General features: G+C 37.6%; 3 non-coding genes across 3 annotated transcripts; all 3 read right to left on the bottom strand.

Annotated features, from left to right (window-relative positions):
- Window positions 1–3,467: 3,467 nt before the first annotated feature.
- LOC117274312 (U1 spliceosomal RNA) lies at window positions 3,468–3,628 on the bottom strand. The gene has a single exon (XR_011410781.1). It is a non-coding gene; the product is annotated as a U1 spliceosomal RNA (small nuclear RNA).
- Window positions 3,629–13,949: 10,321 nt separating this feature from the next.
- LOC117275558 (U5 spliceosomal RNA) lies at window positions 13,950–14,066 on the bottom strand. The gene has a single exon (XR_004505730.1). It is a non-coding gene; the product is annotated as a U5 spliceosomal RNA (small nuclear RNA).
- A 1,123-nt stretch (window positions 14,067–15,189) lies between these two features.
- LOC117279514 (U5 spliceosomal RNA) lies at window positions 15,190–15,305 on the bottom strand. The gene has a single exon (XR_004509933.2). It is a non-coding gene; the product is annotated as a U5 spliceosomal RNA (small nuclear RNA).
- Window positions 15,306–23,193: the final 7,888 nt, after the last annotated feature.

Here is a 23,193-nt window from a genome sequence, read left to right as displayed (position 1 = left end):
CCGTTTCTCAAATAACTCACCCACAACTCAAAGTGTTAAGGCTTGGCCTAGTATACATATATTTATTTCCAAATCAATTTCATTTATAACTTTAATAAATTAAGCTAGCAACATGGGTTTAAATAATTCAAATATTACAAAATAAGATCCTAAGTCTACCAGTACATAAACATGCTTTTGCTACATACGGACTCTCGTCACCTCGTGCGTACGTAGCACCCACAACTAGTTGCATATAACAATAAATATCACCTAGGGAGTAGTTTCTCCCTCATAAGGTTAGACAGGAGACTTACCTCGCTCCGAAGTTCCAAAACTGGCTCCAAGGCCTATCTAACACCTCAAACCAAAGCTCGTCGATCCAAAACTATTCAAACAATGTGCAAACCAATCAAAAGATACTCTAATACCCATAATTAATCAATTTAAACAATTCTCAACTCCGCTCGAAAAGTCGACGAAGCCAACCCCCGGGACCACTTGCCCGGATTCCAAAATATTTTGAAGATAATCTTTACCCATAACACCACGAACTTAAATATATAATTTATTCTCAATTCCATGTTCTATTTTGGGGTCAAAATCCAAAAATACCAAATTCTAGGTTTTCTACCAAAATTCCAAAATTTTCCTAAATTTCCCCCCTTGAATCCACATATAAACCTTACATTAATCTCACTACAAGTGAAAAATTACTTATCTTGTGTTACATGATGAAAACTCTTCAGAGTCGCCCAAGAACCGAGCTCCAAAAATCACAAATGAAAATGATGAAATGACCAAGTTCGATCCCCTTATGTTCTGCCCAGTTTTCGCTTTTGCGGACATATTTGTGCATCTGCTGCCTCGCTTTTACGACCCAAGATGTGCATCTATGAAGTACACTGCCCGGCTGAGATCTTGCATCTGTGGAATCATTTTCGCTTCTGCGCAGGTGCTTCTGCGATGGCCAATCGCGCATCTGTGGACCAGCCGCTTCTGCGTCTTCATTCTTGCTTCTGCGATTCCGCAGGTGCGGAAATTTCTTCGCATCTGCGGCCAATGCCTTGGCCCTTTCCATTTCGCTTTTGCGAGCTCGACCCCGCTTCTGTGACCAAGACACCGCAGAAGCGATCACACCAACTGTTGCCCAGCTTCAGCATTTCTCAAGTCTAAAAATTAATCCGTTAACCATCCAGAAATCACGCGGAGGCCCTTGGGACCTTAACCAAATATACCAACATGTCCCAAAATACAATACGAACTTAGTCGAGCCTTCAAATCACATCAAAAAATGCTAAAACCACGAATCGCTCCCCAATTCAAGCTTAATGAACTTTAGAACTTCAAAGTTCTACATTCGACGCCGAAGTCTATCTAATCAAGTCCGATTGACCTCAAATTTTACACACAAGTCATAATTGACATAGCAAATCTACTCCAAGGCTCGGAACCCCAAACAGACATTGATAATATAAAAATCCACTTCAAACCAAACTTATAAAATTCTTAAACTTTTAAAATGTTAACTTTCCATAATAAACACCGAAATGCTCCAGGGTGATCCGATACTCAACCCGAAAATACGTCCAAGTTCGAATAATCATACGAACCTATTGGAACCTTGAAATCCTAATTCCGAGGTCGTTTACTCAAAAAGTCAAACCTTAGCCAATTCTTCCAACTTAAAGCTTCCGTATTTAGATTTTTCTTTCCAATCAACTTCGAACTTCCCGAAGATCAATTCCGACTACACGTACAAGTCATAATACCCGAAGTGAAGCTAATCAAGACCTCAAACTATTGAACATTGTACTAGAGCTCAAAACGATCGGTCAGGTCGTTACACCAAGGCTTTTAGCCAATTTGAGACCTGCAATCATGGCCTTATACTCTACCTCATTTTAGTCAATTTCACAGTTCTAATAGACTGCCTAACTATATTACCCGTAGGAGGCTTCAGCACGATGCCGAGCTTGGACCCTTTTGTGTTTGAGGCGCTGATAAGTGGGGATTTTGACTACTTATTAGCGCCTTTTAGCTTTTGTTTTAGTCTAAAAGCATTGAATTATGTTCCCGAAACTAATGAAATATGCAAAATTGCAGGAATGCTGGATGTTGGAGCTAAATTGGACAAAACAACTCTGACCGAGAGGTATTGAGTGGGTAATTGAGAGTTGATAGCTATAACAGGCGTCGTTCGTAAAATGGGTCCAAATTCTCGAGGTAGCCCCCGAGGCTAACAATAATTCTCTTTTAACTTCGGGCACTAAGGCCGGCGTAAAGTCGGCCACAAAGTCATCCAAAATTTGAGATTTTATGGCAGTTCGGGGTCAATACTCGATATGCTCATTTGGCCAATAGGCCCGAGAGCTCGGGCTTGTGCATGATGTTCCTCAGTGGGTAAAAGGTTACGACATATATAGGGTAACATTGAAAGTACGGTTTTAGTTTTCTGGAGGCGCTTAGCAAAGCGAGCGCCAATTTTTTCAGGTGAGGATACCTTGTTTCAGCCTCACCTAGAGTTTTACTGACATAGTAAATAGGAAATTACGTACTTTCCTCTACCAGGACCAAAAATCCACTTACCGCCACCTCGGACACTGCCAAGTAGAGGTACAGTTGCTCATCCGTCTTCAGAGTGTGGAGCAGTGGCGGACTCGAAAGGTATCGTTTGAGTTCTTCCAAAGCTTATTGGAATTCCGGGGTCCAGGAAAAATTATTCTTGTTTTTCAACAGTGAGAAGAACCGATGGCTTTTGTCCGAGGACCTTGATATGAACCGGCGCAGGGCGGCTATACACCAGGTCAGCCTCTGAACGACCTTGACGCTGTCCACCATGATGATGTCTTCTATGGCCTTGATCTTGTCAGATTAATCTCGATCCCCTGATTGGATACCATGAATCCGAGGAAATTTCCCGATTCGACCCTGAATGCGCACTTCTCCCGATTCAGCTTCATATTATATTTTTTCAATACGTCGAAGGTTTCCTACAAATGTTTTAAATGGTCCTCTGCTCGCAGGGACTTAACTAACATGTCGTCAATATAAACTTCCATTGAATTTCCTATTTATTCTTCGAACATCCGATTTACTATGCATTTATAGGTGGAACCAGCGTTCTTTAATCCAAATGGCATTACATTATAATAGTAGGCGCCAAATTTAGTGATAAAGAAAGTCTATTCTTGGTCGCCCGGGTCCATCCGAATTTGGTTGTATCCGGAATAGGAATCGAGAAAGCTGAGTAGAATGTTGCATAGAATGTGTTCGACTAAATATTTTGAACTTCCAATGAAGGTTTTGTCTTTCTTGTGATTGAATTGCAGAAAACAGAGCAGTTGGAGGTTGTTTGAGTTGCATCCTTTATAGTTATATTAAGATAGCTTTCTTTCGTGTAGCAAAAAAAAAAACTCATTGTGGGAATTTCAGGCCATTAGACAAAATAAAACCAAATGACTAGAAAATTTTAGGTTTAGAATTGGGTAGGGGCCGCGCGAACGCAAGCCTCCACTGCCACAAATTATGACATAGGCTCGACCACTTGGATCGACCTTAGGCGGGCATCCCTCCAAAGTGCAATGGAAGTCACCAACCTAGGCCATGGGTCTTATTGATAACCCATTGACCCCGTCCAGGTAATTATGTTTCATGTAGCTCCTTGCCATGCTTCTATACCCCTCCAACTCCTTGTTTTTCTTTGTGCCAGCCGATGAGGGAAATCCAGTGCTTAATCTATCCCTCTTATATTCTCTCCGAAACATTTTATTGCTACTGAATGTTGTTTATTTCAAGTATAATTAAGATGCCTATCCATATAATAATTTTATGTACAAATATATAAACCCCTTTCTTTCCTTTTTCCCCTTCAATTTAATGTCACACCATGATTTGAAATAGGGCAGAATGAAATTAGTTGGAGATTAATCTGGCTTTGTTTATAGGTAGAAGTTAACTTTAAAAGAAAACTTATTGTAAGTATTAGTAGAACGTATTCTACTAATACTTAATATTGCATACGAAAGCCTATTTTAACTCTTGTTGCTTCTCTATACTCTCCTACTGTTAAACAAACTAGTTTTAGAAGCGCGTGTCCCCATATCAAAAAGTATAAAATTTTTAAAAATTATAATAACATTATTAAATTATGTATATCTAACATGCAATTGTTAAATATCATTTTGAAAGTATTTCTAACATTTGCTATTGAGTTAAAGAATATCATAATAGTGAATGATAATTAGTATTTATTAGAATGTGTTTTTATATTTTGGTACATAAATTTTATAAAATATATATTTAATTAAAGGGTAATGGACATACTATTGGATACGTAGAGAATCAAACACAATTTTTCACAAAAAGTCATTTTATTTTATTTTTACTTTTACTAAGATAATTTAATTTAATTGTATTGAATTAATTGGATTTAAATTTATGATCGGCTATAAATGTTTTAACTAACAATAATAAAATCAAAGGCGTGTCAACGAATTAGTTATAGTTTCCTACTTAGATTATAGATTTATATCTTGTCATGAAATTAAAATCAATTAACTCTACAAGATTAAATTATTTAAGTAATAATACAAAGGATAGCAGAGAAAGACTTTTTATTAAAAAAAATATGTTGATTGTCTCGCATACAGAGGTATGTCCATTACCCTTTAATCAAACACTTCTTCACCTTTGCAAACACAGAATCTACAATTACATATCTTTATGAAATTGTCCTTAAAATCTTAGTTAATTTTAACGTTTTAAAAATATTAAGCAAGAGATTTGTAATTTAGATTTCTTAATATTAGGATCTCTAACCTAAATCAAATATTTAGAAAATAGTTAATTGCCAAAAAGCTATTAACTCCTAAATAAAGGAGGATATTGTTTTAATTGCAAATTAGAGACGTAAGTTATGCATAGTTTTTCCATTTCAATTTGCTTATAACTAAATCATAATGAGCGTCTACATTTCCAGAATCGGAAGGAGTTAGAAAAATTAATGTTTTAAATATTAGGAGAATAATTAAATGACTATTCTTAAATATAATGAAAATAATTAAATGACTATTCCTAAATATTTAAAAAATAATCAAATGACTATTTTGTCCAGTGTAAACTCTATTTTAAATGGGTAAAAAAAGGCGAACGACATTTCACTAAGGGTCTTTGTGCTTTTAATATAGTATTAGTCTCTGTGTACGTGTCTCGCACGTGTAATAATAGGCGTGCGTAATAACTAACATAAAATTTGTGAATATACTGATTACTAGGAAAGTGTTAATGTCATGCACCTTATGATACAAAAGATTGCTACTATTAGCTAATTCATTTTCTTATCACTATACTTTTCTTAATTAAATGGAGAAAATAGACAAGGAAGACTTTCATGCACATGAGAAGACTTAATAGACTGAATCATGAAAATTTACTTCGTTTTGTGTCTTTTAACCGTATGAAGGAGGAGAAATATTTGGTCTCATATAGTCAATATGTGAAACTTATGTTGCGTGTTTCTTAGATTTTTTTCTCGTGTGTTTCTTGTGTATTGACTTGAATTAATTTGTTTATTACTTTTGGCACGTGTGTCCAAATCCGATTCCATTAAACTGCGCGAAATACCTGTAATATATAAATAAAAGCTGCAAAATATTATGTAATACCTGAAAATTAATATTCTTACACTAACATTAGTTGAAATAACACAAACCAATAATCTCTAAAGATATACAATTTAAACATAATACTACGTCAATGTAAAAGACTTTGATATCTAAAATTAAAAACTACGCCGAAAAATAAAGAAGTACGACACAAAAATAATTACAATAAAAGTTAAGATGTCATTATTTTTCTCTCCAATTCATATACATGACCCTAAAGCATTACTCAATTTCGAAAAACGGGAACTTACTCAATTACGAAAAACGGATTTGGAGAAAATTACTTCGTTCTACACCAAAACCTTTAGAGAACAATGAACAATATGGAACAATATCATCTTTTATAGGAATAACTGGCTTATTCTTTTCCTACATGGATTCGTGCAATTAAGCTGAATTCTATGGGAGAAGATTAAATAAAGAAAAATATTGTTGTCAAAAAAGAAAAAGGCTACCAAAAAAAAGTTGGCGGTGAGTTAGCTGAATTCTATGGGAGAAGATTAAATAAGAAAAAATATTGTTGTAAAAAAAGGAAATGGCTACAAAAAAAAGTTGAGCTATGTAGAAACCAAATCAGCCATATATCCAACAAAAAGTAGGCCATATATTGTCCAACAAAAAGTAGGATAGAAGAAGTATGCAGCAAAGAAAAAGAATTTGAACCAAAGTCAGCTATGTAACATTAATGTATGTGTAGTTTAAATGGAAAGAAAAAACAACCTCAGGTAATTTACAATTATATCCTTAAATTATACGAATAATTAAGGTCATAAAAGTCTATCAATATTTCAAGGTTATTTTAGTCGTTCATCATTTAGCATAAATTATTCGTGCTTTTATAATAATATAGATAGATAGATACAAGAAAAGTATTAAAATTCTAGCCATCTTAAAATTAACTATCTTTTCTCTTCTCCGCTCCCCTTATAGGTAGCATTTTTCGTAAAATGTTGAATTTTTCTCCCCAATTATAATGTGAACAAATCATGTGATCCATCTTCAATGACAAAGTCAAATGACTGGTACTGTGCTGGATAGTGGTGGCAAAATGGATTAAAAAAATAATTATTCATCTATATTATTCATTAAAAAATAAATTGGATAATGAACATGTTTTTTTTAAAAATGAGAGGATAAAATCCATATTATCCGATTAAAAATAGATACACCAATGAGTATAACTTTTTCATTTGTAAAGATTCAAATTGGGGTTCCTCGAAACTGGAGGACTAGAAATTCTCCCAAAAGTGACCATATTCAAGAAGCCATGAATAAATACCCATAATTATCTACTGATTAACACATTTTCTATCCGTATTGAATATGGGCAGGTCGGATATTTTATCCATTTTTACATTAATCATTTTCAATCCGCTCATATCTGATCCGATCTGCCCGTTTGTCACCCCTAGTGCTGGATTAAGGGTGTTTTACACATACAACCTAATATTAGAAGTGTTGAGGTTTTGTTTTTAAGATGAAATATTCTTAAAATGAGGGTGAATGGGAAATGGAGGGAAAATAAAATTTTGAGTAAAATTTTAAGTTTCCCCTCTTGACAATGAGACATTGTCCCATATTGGAAGAGGAAGACATTTTTGGTGGGTATATATATAATTGCTCTTCTTGTAGCTCTTAAAGAGTTAAGAAGAAAGCAAGCCTCGCGCCGTCGTCGTCGTCGCTCGCTCGGCTACGCTTCGGCTTCGGCTTCGGCTTCGGAGGATTTGGATTTGGATTTGGATTTGGATTTGGATTTGGTCAAATGATCGATTGATTGATTAATTTTTTGGACCAAATTTATTTGTTAATAGTAAATATTAACGTAAGATTATCCGCATTTGTAACGGATATTTTCCAATCCGTGTATTGACTATTTGGCAGCCGCCTAATGCTCTTCCCACCATGAAGTGCTTGCTCCACAAACATGAAGTGCTTGCTCCACAAACATGTAATGCTTGCTCCACCATGGAGGGTGGACGTTTGGTCTTCTTCAACATTTTGCTGCTATATATATGTGCAGCAGATGTTGAAGAAAGACACTCAACACACAACACACAATTCGCTTAACAGATTTGGCTATACATTGCACTCCTTCCTCTCAGCATTTCCATACGATTTTCTGAGTATCTACTCCTTCGTTCTGCATTGTTTTTAACTTCAAACAAAGCAACTGTAAGTGTGATTTGCTACCGAACTTTGTATTCGCTGAAACACTGGGGTTTGAAGTACCGCTACACCAGTGTGTTATTCGTTCTATCCTGGGAGGAAATAATCCATTACCTTGGGTACTAGGAGGGGATTAAATTCCTTAAGGAAACACTGTGAATTCAGTGGGCTCGAATTTATTATTGTTTCATTACGTTAACTTATATTTTGCAGAATTATTATTTACAAATACAGCAATATTGGCGGGAATAACAATCTTAAGGAATTTAATATTTATTTCTGTATTTGTGTTATTCTTATTATTCTGCAAACTAAAACCTTTGTGGTTTTGTGTACTCCCGTTTTGGAGAGTAAAGCTTTCATGGCGTTTTGTTGGAAGATTAAAATCTACGTGATTTTTACTCCAGTTTGAAAACGTTTATTAAACGTTTGTTTGTGTTATTCTTTTACAGAAAAAATGACGACTGAAAGCGAAAACCAAGCTGTTCCGATGGTAACTGCCAACGCATCGACAAGCCGAACACCGGCGTTGGCACCGGCAGAAAAACCGGGAAAATTTTCCGGGATTGATTTCAAGCGCTGGCAGCAGAAGATGTTCTTCTACTTAACTACGTTATGTCTACAGAAGTTCATCAAGGAAGATGTTCCTGATCTGCCAGATAAAACTCCAGATAATGAACGCTTTCTCGTGATTGAAGCGTGGAAGCATTCTGATTTTTTATGCAAGAATTATATTCTTAGCGGACTGGATGATAATCTGTATAATGTATACAGTAGCGTGGAGACGTCAAAAGAATTGTGGAATGCGCTTGAAAAGAAATATAAAACTGAAGATGCCGGGATGAAGAAATTCGTTGCCGCAAAATTTTTGGACTACAAAATGGTAGATAGCAAGTCTGTTATTACCCAAGTCCAGGAATTGCAAGTGATTATTCATGATCTACTTGCTGAAGGTCTTGTCATCAACGAAGCATTTCAAGTAGCAGCAATGATTGAGAAGTTGCCTCCGTTGTGAGAGGACTTCAAAAGTTATTTGAAACACAAACAAAAGAAAATGTCCCTTGAAGATCTCATTGTTCGGTTGAGAATCGAAGAGGACAATAAAGCTGCTGAAAGGAGAGGCCGTGGAAATTCAACAATAATGGGAGCAAATATTGTTGAAGCTAACAAAAAGAGGAAGAAGGCTTCTGGTCCGAAATACAACCCAAGCAAGAAGCGGTTCAGTGGAAACTGCTAAAACTGTGGGAAAACCGGACACAAATCTACGGAGTGTCGTGCTCCGAAGAAAAGAGGTCAAGCAAACATGGTAGTAAACCATGATGATGTTGATAACTTGTGTGCCATGCTTTCTGAATGTAACTTGGTGGAAAATCCTAAACTGTGGTGGTTTGATTCAGGAGCCACTCGCCATGTTTGTGCAGTTAGAGAGGCTTTTGCTTCTTATGCTCTTGCTGAACCCGGAGAGACAGTTTATATGGGAAATGCTTCAACAGCAAAAGTTGAAGGATATGGGAAGATATTTCTGAAAATGACTTCTGGCAAGGTCATGACTTTGAACAATGTCCTTCATGTTCCCGAAATGAGAAAGAATTTAGTTTCTACTGGACTTCTTGTTAAGCACGATTTTAACTGCGTTTTTGTGTCAAACAAGGTTGTAATTAGTAAGAATGAAATATTTGTAGGAAAAGGTTACCTCACCGAGGGCCTTTTCAACCTAAATGTAATGGTTGTGGAAAATAATAATAATATTTCAGCTTCTTCTTACTTACTTGAGTCAAATGATTTATGGCATGTACGTTTGGGTCATGTCAATTATAAAACCTTGCGGAAAATGATTAACTTGGAAGTACTGCCCAAGTTTGAATGCGAAAAATCAAAATATCAAACATGTGTGGAATCTAAGTATGTTAAACATCCTTATAAGTCAGTTGAAAGGAATTCAAATCCTTTAGACTTAATTCACACAGATATTTGTGACATGAAGTCAATACCATCTCGCGGTGGAAAGAAGTATTTCATAACTTTTATTGACGATGGTACTCGATATTGCTATGTTTACTTACTGAATAGTAAAGATAAAGCAATAGATGCATTCAGGCAATACAAAAATGAAGTTGAAACGCAACTTAACAAGAAAGTAAAAATGATAAGAAGTGATAGGGGTGGTGAATATGACTCTCCTTTTGAAGAAATATGTTTAGAATATGGAATTATTCATCAAACAACAGCCCCTTACACGCCCCAATCTAATGGGATTGCGGAAAGAAAGAATCGCACATTAAAGGAGATGATGAATGCGTTGTTGATAAGTTCTGGTTTGCCACAGAACTTGTGGGGGGAAGCCATTCTTACGGCTAATCGAATATTAAATCGAGTGCCCCATAGCAAAACACAATCCATTCCATATGAAAAATGGAAAGGAAGGAAGCCCAACTTGAATTATTTTAAAGTGTGGGGGTGTTTGGCAAAAGTGCAAGTTCCTAAACCCAAAAGGGTAAAGATAGGACCGAAAACCGTTGATTGTGTTTTCATAGGATATGCGACAAATAGTAAAGCATATCGATTTCTGGTTCATAAATCAGAAAATCCCGACATTCATAATAATACGGTTATAGAATCAGATAATGCTGAGTTCTTTGAAAATATATATCCGTATAAAAAGGAATGTGAGTCGTTTGATGAAGGATCTAAACGACCTCGGGAAGAAACAAAAGAAAGTACATGTAATTAGGAGAATCCAAGACGTAGTAAACGTCAAAGAACGTCTACTTCATTTGGACCAGATTTTGTGACTTTCTTATTGGAGAATGAGCCTCAAACATTTAAAGAAGCTATGACTTCTTCGGAATCATTGTTTTGGAAAGAGGCAGTCAATAGTGAAATAGAATCCATATTGAACAACCATACATGGGAATTGGTTGATCTTCCTCCTGGAAATAAACCTTTGGGTTCTAAATGGATTTTTAAGAGAAAAATCAAAGATGATGGCACTATTGATAAATTCAAGGCAAGGCTCGTAGTCAAAGGGTATAGACAACGAGAAGGTCTAGACTACTTTGATACATACTCTCCAGTTACAAGAATTACGTCCATACGAATGTTGGTAGCATTAGCTTGCAGTGTATGGTCTTGAAATTCATCAAATGGATGTTAAGACTGCCTTCTTGAATGGAGAGTTGGAGGAAGAAATTTACATGGAACAACCTGAAGGGTTTGTGGTTCCAGGTAAAGAAAAGAAGGTATGTAGACTTGTTAAGTCTCTTTACGGACTAAAACAAGCACCCAAACAATGGCATGCGAAATTTGACCAAACAATGTTGTCAAATGGTTTTAAGATAAATGAATGTGATAAATGTGTGTACATTAAAAATATTCCAAATCACATAGTCATTGTTTGCCTATATGTGGATGATATGCTGATAATGAGTAATGACATTGCCAACATAAATGCTACTAAGCGTATGCTCAATAGCAAGTTTGATATGAAAGACTTGGGAGTTGCTGATTTAATTCTGGGAATTAAGATCCATAAGACTCCTCAAGGTCTGGCATTGTTACAATCTCATTATATTAAGACAGTACTTGAAAAATTCAAGCACTTGGGCTTTAAAGTTGCAAAGACTCCAATTGACGTGAATCTTGCATTAGCAAAGAACAAAGGCCAAAGCATATCACAATTGGATTATGCTCGTGTATTGGGATGCTTAATGTATATCATGAATTGTACACGACCAGATATAGCTTGTGCTATAAGTAAACTGAGTCGATATACGAGCAATCCAGGCCAATCTCATTGGATGGCAATGAAACGAGTTTTGGGATATTTAGAACATACCCAGAACTTTGAATTGCACTACAGTAATTTCCCTGCGGTGATTGAGGGATACTGTGATGCAAATTGGATCACCGGTTCAACTGATTCTAAGTCCACGAGTGGATATGTATTCACTATTGGTGGAGGAGCGGTATCTTGGAAGTCGTCCAAACAAACATGTATTGCCCGCTCTACAATGGAGGCTGAATTCATAGCCTTAGATAAAGCCGGTGAAGAAGCTGAATGGCTCCGGAATTTCTTGGAAGACATTCCATTTTGGCCCAAACCGTTGGCACCAATATGCATACATTGTGATAGTCAAGCGGCAATTGGAAGGGCTGGGAGCGTTATGTATAACGGTAAATCTCGTCATATACGACGAAGACATAAAACCGTTAGGCAATTACTCTCTAGAGGAATTATCACGATTGACTATGTAAAGTCAAGTGATAATGTGTCGGATCCACTTACAAAAGGCCTAACTAGAGAGGTAGTTGAGAAATCATCAAGGGGAATAGGGCTATGGCCGAGAACAAGTCATTGTGGCGGTAACTCTACCTAGAAGACTGGAGTTCCCAAGATCTAGGTTCAAGGAGATCAAACAAAGTCATTAATGACGGTTCAACATTGTCAAATAAAATTTTAGTCCGTTCTCGTGATGAAACAATGTTCAGTACCAAGGATAAAGCATTAAGGCTTTTTAATGATTTCTAAATTTGATACGGGGTATATCAAATAGTGTATCTACAGGATGACACGTTTAGGAATCACCTATGTAAGTGTGAAGTGTTAGCCGCTTCAAGGAGAACTTTGTAAGGCCAGTTCTCTACGCACTTATGAAACCAGGCGGTGTTCATGGCTGAAACGAACACAACAATGAGAACCAAAGACGGTTAAGGGTTGATTGTGTGACTTATGGTTGTCTAGGTATACACCAAAGATCGACAGTTCAAAGATATCAAATCTACCGATTGACCGAGTATATCCGACATAAGTTTACTACGGAAAGTTCAAAGGGAAACCTACTTATCCAGATGCGATTAATCCTTACTTGTAAATCACATAGTTTTTTCATGCATACTTCCGTGATATAGCCATTCCCCATTCATGTGGGGGATTATTGAGGTTTTGTTTTTAAGATGAAATATTCTTAAAATGAGGGTGAATGGGAAATGGAGGGAAAATAAAATTTTGAGTAAAATTTTAAGTTTCCCTCTTGACAATGAGACATTGTCCCATATTGGAAGAGGAAGACATTTTTGGTGGGTATATATATAATTGCTCTTCTTGTAGCTCTTAAAGAGTTAAGAAGAAAGCAAGCCTCGCGCCGTCGTCGTCGTCGCTCGCTCGGCTCGGCTTCGGCTTCGGCTTCGGCTTCGGCTTCGGCTTCGGCTTCGGCTTCGGCTTCGGATTCGGCTTCGGCTTCGGCTTCGGCTTCGGCTTCGGCTTCGGATTCGGATTCGGATTTGGATTTGGATTTGGATTTGGTCAAATGATCGATTGATTGATTAATTTTTTGGACCAAATTTATTTGTTAATAGTAAATATTAACGTAAGATTATCCGCATTTATAATGGATATTTTTCAATCCGTGTATTGACCATTTGGCAGCCGCCTAATGCTCTTCCCACCATGAAGTGCTTGCTCCACAAACATGAAGTGCTTGCTCCACAAACATGTAATGCTTGCTCCACCATGGAGGGTGGACGTTTGGTCTTCTTCAACATTTTGCTGCTATATATATGCGCAGCAGATGTTGAAGAAAGACACTCAACATACAACACACAATTCGCTTAACAGATTTGGCTATACATTGCACTCCTTCCTCTCAGCATTTCCATACGATTTTCTGAGTATCTACTCCTTCGTTCTGCATTATTTTTAACTTCAAACAAAGCAACTGTAAGTGTGATTTGCTACCGAACTTTGTGTTCGCTGAAACACTGGGGTTTGAAGTACCGCTACACCACTGTGTTATTCGTTCTATCCTGGGAGGAAATAATCCATTACCTTGGATACTAGGAGGGGATTAAATTCCTTAAGGAAACACTGTGAATTCAGTGGGCTCGAATTTATTATTGTTTCATTACGTTAACTTATATTTTGCAGAATTATTATTTATAAATACAGCAATATTGGTGGGAATAACAAGAAGAAAACAAAAACATATGATTACTGCAAAAAGTCACTGAACTTCAAAATCTCCAAACCTCCTAACGAAGAACAAAGTGTGATATAATCAACTATAGAAATACAATGTGCATTTCGCTGGATAATCTTACTCGGTTTTTATTGTTCTGTTCAAACTTATCAATATCAGTAGGCTCATATTATTATCAAATGGGAAGAATTTCAGCGGTATGCCACTAAATGCACATCGCACACGGTATTCTTTAGTAAAAGGCGAAAGAATAGTTCACTTTGTGCTCACTACATGGCTGCGTGAGTTTTGCACTTTGCTTAAGTAACCTTTTATATCAACTTCTTCTTTTATGATGTGGGAGTCAGCTCTCTTCTTCCGCTTTAGTCTCTTCATTGTTTTGTTCAATTACTCTGTGCTTTAAAGTCTAAAAGAAAATGAAATTATCAAAAAGCTCTTAAAGCATATGACAAGTTCTTTATATGTGACTTGCTTATCCAAAAAAAGAAAAGTATATTTTATCCTATAAATTTTGAATTTTTTTAAAATAATTTGATTGAAATTCAAATATGTTTATGCAATAATTTTGGATAAAAATATTTAAAACAAGTCTCATCATGGACTTAGATCTTATTGTCACATAAATTATTTATAATAAAATTAATTTATAGTGGATCAAGATAAGACAAATCTCAATACAAGTAATAAGTAGTTTAATTTCTGACTCCTTAAATTGTTGTTTACCCTGAAGACTTGGAGAAGGAGATAAAAAAGGAAAAAATGATAAGAAGGAAAAAAATAGAACTAAAACAAAAAAAGATCTACGAGGTACAAACTAAATACGTAGTATTATATTAATGTGTGTCCATAGGGTCTCGACCGGAGGCACCAATGCCAAAATTTGAGCATGGGTGCCATCTACTCTCTATGGCTAAACCATTGAAAATTTGTACATAAAATCTGCTTTTACTTGGCAAGAGGATGGGTGCATGTGTCCCACATTTGCTAACATAGATACGCCCCTGAAAGAGGATGGGAACAAAGATATTGTTTTGGGTGATTTGGGATCCTCCGAGAGCCGTTGCAACTTTGGGTATTGCAGGTGGATTAGAGTTGAGGAGGTTGGGGGGGCTAGACGTAAGATGAGCAGGGGCATTCCGCTGGATAATCTTACTCGGTTTTTATTGTTCTATTCAAACTTATAAATATCAGTAGGCTCATATTATTATCAAATGGGAAGAATTTATAGCTTCGGACGTTGTGTATATGTTTCCAAAAGATAAATAAAGGAAAGTTACTCCCAACTGCAGTAACAAATTATCATTTTCATTCAGAAAGATTAACATAGAAAAACCCACAAAGTCTACCAGTTAATTCCACTTATATCCCTATTAAAAATCAAAGATTAGAACTGGAATTGTAGTGGTACTCAACTTGAGAACCCCTCCAAAAATTGACGTACGCCACCGAATGCAGCGCGCACACGGTATTCTTTAGTAAAAGGCGAAAGAAAAGTTGCTTTGTGCTCACTGCGTTAGTTGCATGAGTTTTGCATTGTGCTTAAGTAACCTTTTATATCTAACAAGAAGTTTGGGATTACTCTTTCTTTTATGATGTGGGAGTCAGCTCTCTTCTGTGGTTTAGAGTACAACAACAATAATCCAGTATAATCTCACTAGTGGGGTATGGGGAGGGTAGTGTGTACGCAGGGTAGCGAGGTTATTTTTGATAGACCCTCGGCTCCCTCCCTCCAAAAACTCCACACCTTACTCTTGGGGTGACTGGAACTTACACCTATTGTTTGGAAGTGAAGGATGCTCACCGCTAGAGCAACCCACTCTTGTCTGTGATTTAGAGTCTACATTTTAAATAGAAGCGACTTTGTGGATCGTTTTGCTCTGTCCTTTGATTCATTCGCGTAGTTGCTTTTAGCTTTTGTTCATTTAAGGTTCTTGGTAATTTTGAAAAAATAGATGCTGGAAGCTGGCTAGGAAGGAGGCGAAGTTAGCGGTTACGGCGGCTAAGACTGCAATATTTAGTCGTTTATACGAAGAACTTGAGGGTCAAGGCGGGGATAAGAGGCTGTTTAGGCTAGCCAAGGTGAGAGAGAGAAAGACCCGCGACTTGGACGAAGTGAAGTGCATCAATGACGAAGAAGGTAGAGTTTTGTTGGATGAGGCGCATATCGTCGGAGATGGCAAACTTACTTCCATAGTCTCTTGAACGAGGACAGAGAGGCGGGTCCACGATTTTAAGACCATGGGTGTACCATGATACTTGTCATAATATTAAGTGATGTTTATTTTTTTTAGTGTTTTATGACATATTTATAATTTTGCACATTATTCAACGAGATAAGCTATAATCTTACTATTCTAAATCTGTGTTTGTCATTAATATTATCAATTATAATTCGACAATCATTGCATAATGTTTATCTTAAAACATGTTCAGGCTTTAGCATATAATTCAAATTAAAAAGGAAAAGTAGAATACTAATGAAAATTTAATACCGTAAAAATTGAAACTTTGCAAATTTTATAGCTAAAAGAAAATGGAAATATCAAAAAGCTCTTAGAGCATATGACAAGTTCTTTATATGTGACTTGCTTATCCAAAATAAGAAAAGTAAATTTTATCCTATAAATTTTGAAAAAGAATTTTAATAATTTGATTGAAATTCAAATATGTTTAAGCAATAATTTGGGATAAAAATATTTAAACAAGTCTCATTATAGACTTAGATCTTATTGTCACATAAATTATTTATAATAAAACCAATTTATAGTGGTTCAAGATAAGACAAATTTCAATGGAAGTAATAAGTAGTTTAATTTCCGACTCCTTAAGTTGTTGTTTACCATAAAAACTTGGAGAAGGAGATAAAAAAGGAAAAAATGATAAGAAGGAAAAAAAATAGAACTAAAACAAAAAAGGCGCTACGAGGTACAAACTAAATACGTAGTATTATATTAATGTGTGTCCATGGGGTCTCGACCTGAGGCACCAATGCCAGAATTTGAGCATGGGTGCCATCTACTCTATATGGCTAAACTATTGAAAATGTGTACATAAAATCCGCTTTTACTTGGTAAGAGGATGGGTACATGTGCCCCACATTTGCTAACATAGATACGCCCCTAACCGAAGATGGGAACAGAGACATTGTTCTAGGTGATTTGGGATCCTCTGAGAGTCGTTGCGACTTTGGGTATTGCAGGCAGATTAGAGTTGAGGAGGTTGTGGGGGCTATACGTAAGATGAGCAGGGGCAGGACTACCAGACCAAATGAGATCCCGGTGGAGTTTAGGAAGAGTGTGGGCAGGGCGGGCTTGGAATGGCTTACTAGGTTATTCAATGTCATTTTTAGGACGAAAAAGATGCCCGAAAAGTGGAGATGGAGCATGATGGTTCATGTGTACAAGAATAAGGATGATATCCAAAATTACAACAACTATCGGGGTATTAAGCTGCTTAGTCATACTATGAAGGTATGGGAGAGGGTGGTGGAGCTAAGGGTGAGGAGAAGAATGTTTATTTTCGAGAACCAGTTTGGGTTTATGCCAGGACGTTTGACTACGGAAGCCATTCACCTTGTTAGGACATTAATGGAACAATATAGGGAGAGGAAGAGTGACTTGCATATGGTGTTCATCGATTTAGAAAAAGCTTACGCTAAAGTCCCGAGGGAGGTTTTGTGGAGATGTTTGGAGGCTAGAGGGGTACCTGTGGCCTACATTAGGGTTATTAAGGACATGTATGAGAGAGAGAAGATCTGTGTGTGGACAGTGGGAGGGGTCTCGGACCATTTTCCGATCATGATGGGGTTGCATCAGGGGTCGGTACTCAGCCCTTTTTTGTTTCCCCTGGCAATGGACGTACTGACTCGCTATATCCAAGGGGAGGTGTCGTGGTGCATGTTATTTGTAGATGACATTGTTTTGATTGGCGAGATGCGAGACGGTATTAATGCGAGGTTATAGGTGTGGAGACAGACCCTGGAGTCTAAAGGTTTCATGTTGAGCAAAACCAAGATAGAATACTTGGAGTGCAAGTTTAGCGGTGCTACTTAGGGAGTGGAAGGAGAGGTGAGGTTGGATTCAGAAGTCATCCCTATGAGGGAGAGTTTTAAGTACCTTGGGTCTATTTTACAGGGGATGGGGAGATTGATGAATATGTCACACATCGTATTGGGGCGGGATGGATGAAATGAAGACTTGCTTCCGGTGTTTTGTGGGACAAAAAGGTACTACCAAAACTTAAAGGCATGTTTTATAGAGCGGTGGTCAGACCAGCTATGTTGTATGGGGTTGAGTGTTGGCCAGTCAATAGCTCTCACGTCCAAAAGATAAAGGTAGCAGAGATGAGGATGTTGAGATGGATGTGCGGGTACACCAGATTAGATAAGATTCGGAATGAAGTTATTCGGGACAAGGTAGGTGTGGCCCCTATTGAGGAAAAGATGCAAGAAACACGACTTAGATAGTTTGGACATGTGAGGAGGAGAAGCACAGATGCTCCGGTAAAGAGGTCTGAGAGGTTGACATTGGAGGGCCTTAGGAGAGGTAGAGGTAGGCCTAAGAAGAGTTGGGGTGAGATGATTAGGCATGACATGGCGCAGCTACAGCTGACCAAGGACATGAGCTGTGATAGGAAAGTGTGGAGGTCAAAGATTAGGATAGTAGGTTAGGTAGTCTAGATTATTCAGACCGGTAGTGTTAGTGCGTACTCTCGCATTTGGTTGGTAGTAGTCTTATTTGAATACATGTCGGGTTTTTTTACATTTTGATCATCTTACTATCTTGTTGTGTATGCTGCTTTTACATGGTTTTTCGGTGTTGTCACGTCTTGTTTCTTGTTATTATTGTGGTACCTATACTTGTCTAAGCTGAGGGTCTATTGGAAACACCTTCTCTACCTCCACAAAGGTAGTGGTAAAGTCTGCGTATACACTATTCTCTCCAGACCCCATTATATGGGATTATATTGGGTATGTTGTTGTTTAGATGCTAAAAGCTGGCATATGTAATGATCCGACATCAACTCGACCCTCAAATCTCCAAATTAAACCAAGAGGTTTTCGCAATTTTTCAACTTAATTCACCAATTAAATGTTAAAAATAACCATGGATTCGGGTAATTTAACTAATATTGAGTTAAGAACATTGACCCCGTTGTTTTCTCTAAAAATCTATCAAAAATTGCCTCTTCTCGAGCTTCAATCCGTCAAAAATGGAAAATGGGACAAAGTCCCATTTTCAGAACTTAAACTCTCTGCCCAATCATTTGCTTTACGCGATCGCGAACATCCCCACGCGATCGCGAAGAATAGTTTTCCACTGACCAGATTTTCTTAATCGCGATCGCGGAAATGACCTCGCGATCGCGAAGCACAAAGCAGACTGCCCATACATTTTACCCTACGCGAACGCGAACGCGAACGCGAACGCAAAATCACTCACGCGAACGCGGATCAGTGCCTCTTAAACCTACGCGAACACGTTCAGCCCCATGCGATCGCGTAGAGCAATTGCCTCCCTTCATCTACTGATCAAATCCTTCTACGCGAACGCGACCTCATCCACGTGTTCGCGAAGCACGGCTTAATACACTTACGTGATCGCGTTCCTTTCTCTACGAACGCATAGAACAAATATACCCCTGCCCCAAATAAGCTTACGCGATCGCGTCCCAATCTTTGCGATCGCAAAGAAGGTTTGGAACACCAGAAATTAGCAGCTACCAGCAGTGCAAAAATGAAGGAAAAATAATCCGAATACCATCCGAAACATGCCCGAGCCCCTCGGGACCTCAACCAAATATACCAAGAAGTCTTAAAACATCATACGAACTTAGTAGACTCTTCAAATCACATCCAACAACACTAAAAATACGAATCATACCCCAATTCAAGCCTAATGAACTTTGAAATTTCAAGTTTCCACAAACAATGCCGAAATCTATCAAATCACGTCCGATTGGCCTCAAATTTTGCACACAAGTCATAAATTACATAACAGACCTATTAAAATTTTTAAAATCGGATTTCGACCCAGATATCAAAAAGTCAACTCACCGGTCAAACTGTCCAAAAATTCAACTTTCGTCATTTCAAGCCTAATTCTACTACGGACCTCCAAATAATTTTCCGGACATGCTCCTAAGTCTAAAATCACCATACAGAGCTATTGGAATCATCAGAATTAAATTCCGAGGTCGTTTACACATAAGTGAATATCCGGTCAACTTTTTCAACTTAAGTTTTCAATTATGAGATTAAGTGTCTTATTTCACTCCGAAATCCTTCCGGGCCCGAACCAACTAACCCAATAAGTTATAAATCAATTGTAAGGCATAAATTGAGCAGTAAATGGGGAAAATGGGACTGTGATACGCAAAACGACCGGTCGGGTCGTTACATTCTCCCCCACTCAAACATGCGTTCGTCCTCGAATGTGCCAAGAGTTGTTCTTAACCTTCAAATCTCTATTCCATCTTACCACACACGTACCCGGGGGTGAACCCATGTCACCCTATTCCATATGAGTTTGACAACTCAATACAACTGAAATCATTGATTTAACTTTAGCCCATAAACCTTAGAATTTAATTTCCAACCTTAAGAATTTTGTTCAAGACACGAATCTTACATTTACACCCTATATGTGTTTGAACAAGCTGTATCAAGCCATAACCATAACCATAACCACGGACATAATCACCTAACATATTACATAACTCGCATGCTCATAGCACCATTCCTGACCACAGTGACTACCCCAAAACCAACCAAATACTAGTATTAAACCCATATCGAACCAAACCTCATCCCAAAACCTTTGTATACTGTTGATAATAAAAGAAACATGCAAAATTTCATGACCACTTACCAGATCAACAAGTCACGGAGCTCTCTCGACCCAACCAGAACCATAATCACTTTCTGAGCCGACTCTCAATATTATACTCTTGAATATACCGAAATCAAACCTGATACTACCCATTGTAGGTCCAATGACCTTATATTACTAAACACAATTGTTCCATAGACATGCCGCACCAATATAACATCAGAGCCACAACTCGTGCTATCCGTGCACCAATACGCAGCAATTCAAATATACCCAGTCATGGAAAATGACTCAAATGAGAGAACTGCCCCGCCAAATTAACAAGTACTTCCACAACAAAACGCTGAAAATTCATCATACACTATGGAACCATCACCCGATTCTAACACAAGGTTCATACCTTAACATAACTCTGCTGCAATGCGTGACCCCATCCAAACACTGGTCCATAATATATACCTTGAGCCACCCGGCTAAAAATCAATAACCACAGAGAGACAAATAACAAAAAATGCCACACAAAACTTGAAAGAACATAACCATTACGCAATCGATCATGCAATACCCAAATACTCATCACACTCAAATTCCGCTATAAAGCTCAAATAGAACCGCACCATCTGTGCACATAACCAATGAATCACAACTCCTTGTAGCATAAAGGAGTAACTCACAGATCATTTCAGAACACGAATAAGTTCAACATCAACCGAATGACACATCCCTCAACAATAGCAGTATGGAGCCAACCATTCCAGCTCGGTGTAGAATACACATCTTAATTGGGCCTACCAATGGACCCCCAAATCAACTTGGGTTACCCACAAATAGATAAAAAAATCCCTCCGAAAATCCATAATGATTGAATCATAACACATTCTATCATCTGGTTAGCTCCGGCCACAACTTTACAGTCCACAACCATGAAACAATCTGCTCCTGAGAACTCCTAATCTCCAAATCCATAAAACACGTGAATCACCATATTTGATTCTATCTCCACCGCCTGAATGCCTTACACCTCTCTCATACACGATCATCCCACGAGAAATACTTTAAAAGTTCTTCCGTGCCACTTGGAAAATTTTGAATATCAGCAGTCTATCAACCATGTGAGTACCGTAATACTAATTAAACATCCGTAAGTCAAAATACAATGTGCCTTCTGAAATACGCACCCTTCTCATACAACACTTAGTAGTAATCGTATTCATCTAGTCATTTGGAACTGCCCATGTTGTCTAAGAATTCAAGACCATTCAGTCCAAACTTCGTTACCTTCCTTCAAGACTGAACTGCCACGTTGTACATGTAAATCTAACTTCCGCACAACACATAACATCTATCTTGCCATCATGTAAAAAGCACAAGAATCTCATTATCAACTCTGGTCACCAGCAAATTACATATCCGGTTAGTTAGAAACCTTCCTCTTGCTTCCTTTCAGGAGGAAATCACAATACACAACACGTTTCCCACACCATTAGAAAATATCTGGTTCGAAACATGGTAGAAACCATCGAAACATCTTTAGAGTCTCACCACATCATAATTACCCATATAAATACCACAACCGAAATAGCCACTCTAAGAATACCTTATTTGAGTCTAAGGCCGTTTCATTCACCTTCCTGATACCATAAATCTGCCAAAAATTCTCAATTGTTACATATAAATCTCGAATCCATTAGAACTTTCTCGAGAATCACCCCCTTTGTTCACATCCACATTACACCGCCCAAATGGGCCAAAAGACACGTGCCCCATTAGCACAATAACTCTCAAAGAAGTAACTCTACTTTAATACCACCTATCAAATTCATACTCCGTGCGCACTACATTATTCATAAATAATAACTCACTCATCCCACGATTTTCATATATTCATAAGTGCAATACAACCCGCATCCAGGAATTTCCGTATTCAAGTCATCATCGATCTCAACTTTTGCAAGTCATAACTAACCCACCAGTATGCCTCAGCCCAAAACTAAACCTTTACATATAATCATGAAATTGAATTATCAATAGTAGGCTCCCCCACTTGGCTCAAAGCCATAGATTAAAACATTCCGTAACTCACAATAACAATACTGTATTACTGCCATAATGCCACAGTAAGTTCAATGAAACTTCTTCTCAAATTCGTGCAACGCCAACCATAAAAATACCCCAAATTAGTCGTTAAGTTCGCAATCATTCTCTTGACACTCTAGTCAACTTTCTCAGCCAGATTCAAATTCAAATCTCCACACATACGCTGTGTTGGCAGAAAAGAAACCCTCCACTCATGTTACAAGGAACACACCTACGTAGATTACTCTCCAGGAGATAACCCACCTCCCTAGCCTCCAATTGGCATCTTGTTATATCTTTTCGCAGCCACAATTTCTACGCAATCACTAAATCTTTCTGAGTCTAAGCTCATTAACCAAACATAAGAGTTTAATTTGTCCCAAAATTTAAACACGTGAAAGATCTTTCAAAACATTCACATTCGAGACTATACGTCACATCAAAATGAAAATCAAGCACCCAATGGCCTTTCCTTTACATTTCACAGAAACACTTCTGGTC

The sequence above is a fragment of the Nicotiana tomentosiformis genome, chromosome 8 (genome assembly GCF_000390325.3).
Source record: "Nicotiana tomentosiformis chromosome 8, ASM39032v3, whole genome shotgun sequence".
Lineage (NCBI taxonomy): Eukaryota > Viridiplantae > Streptophyta > Magnoliopsida > Solanales > Solanaceae > Nicotiana > Nicotiana tomentosiformis.
The sequence above is the reverse complement of the archived record's forward strand: the minus strand, read 5'-3'. Positions and strand labels throughout refer to the sequence as shown.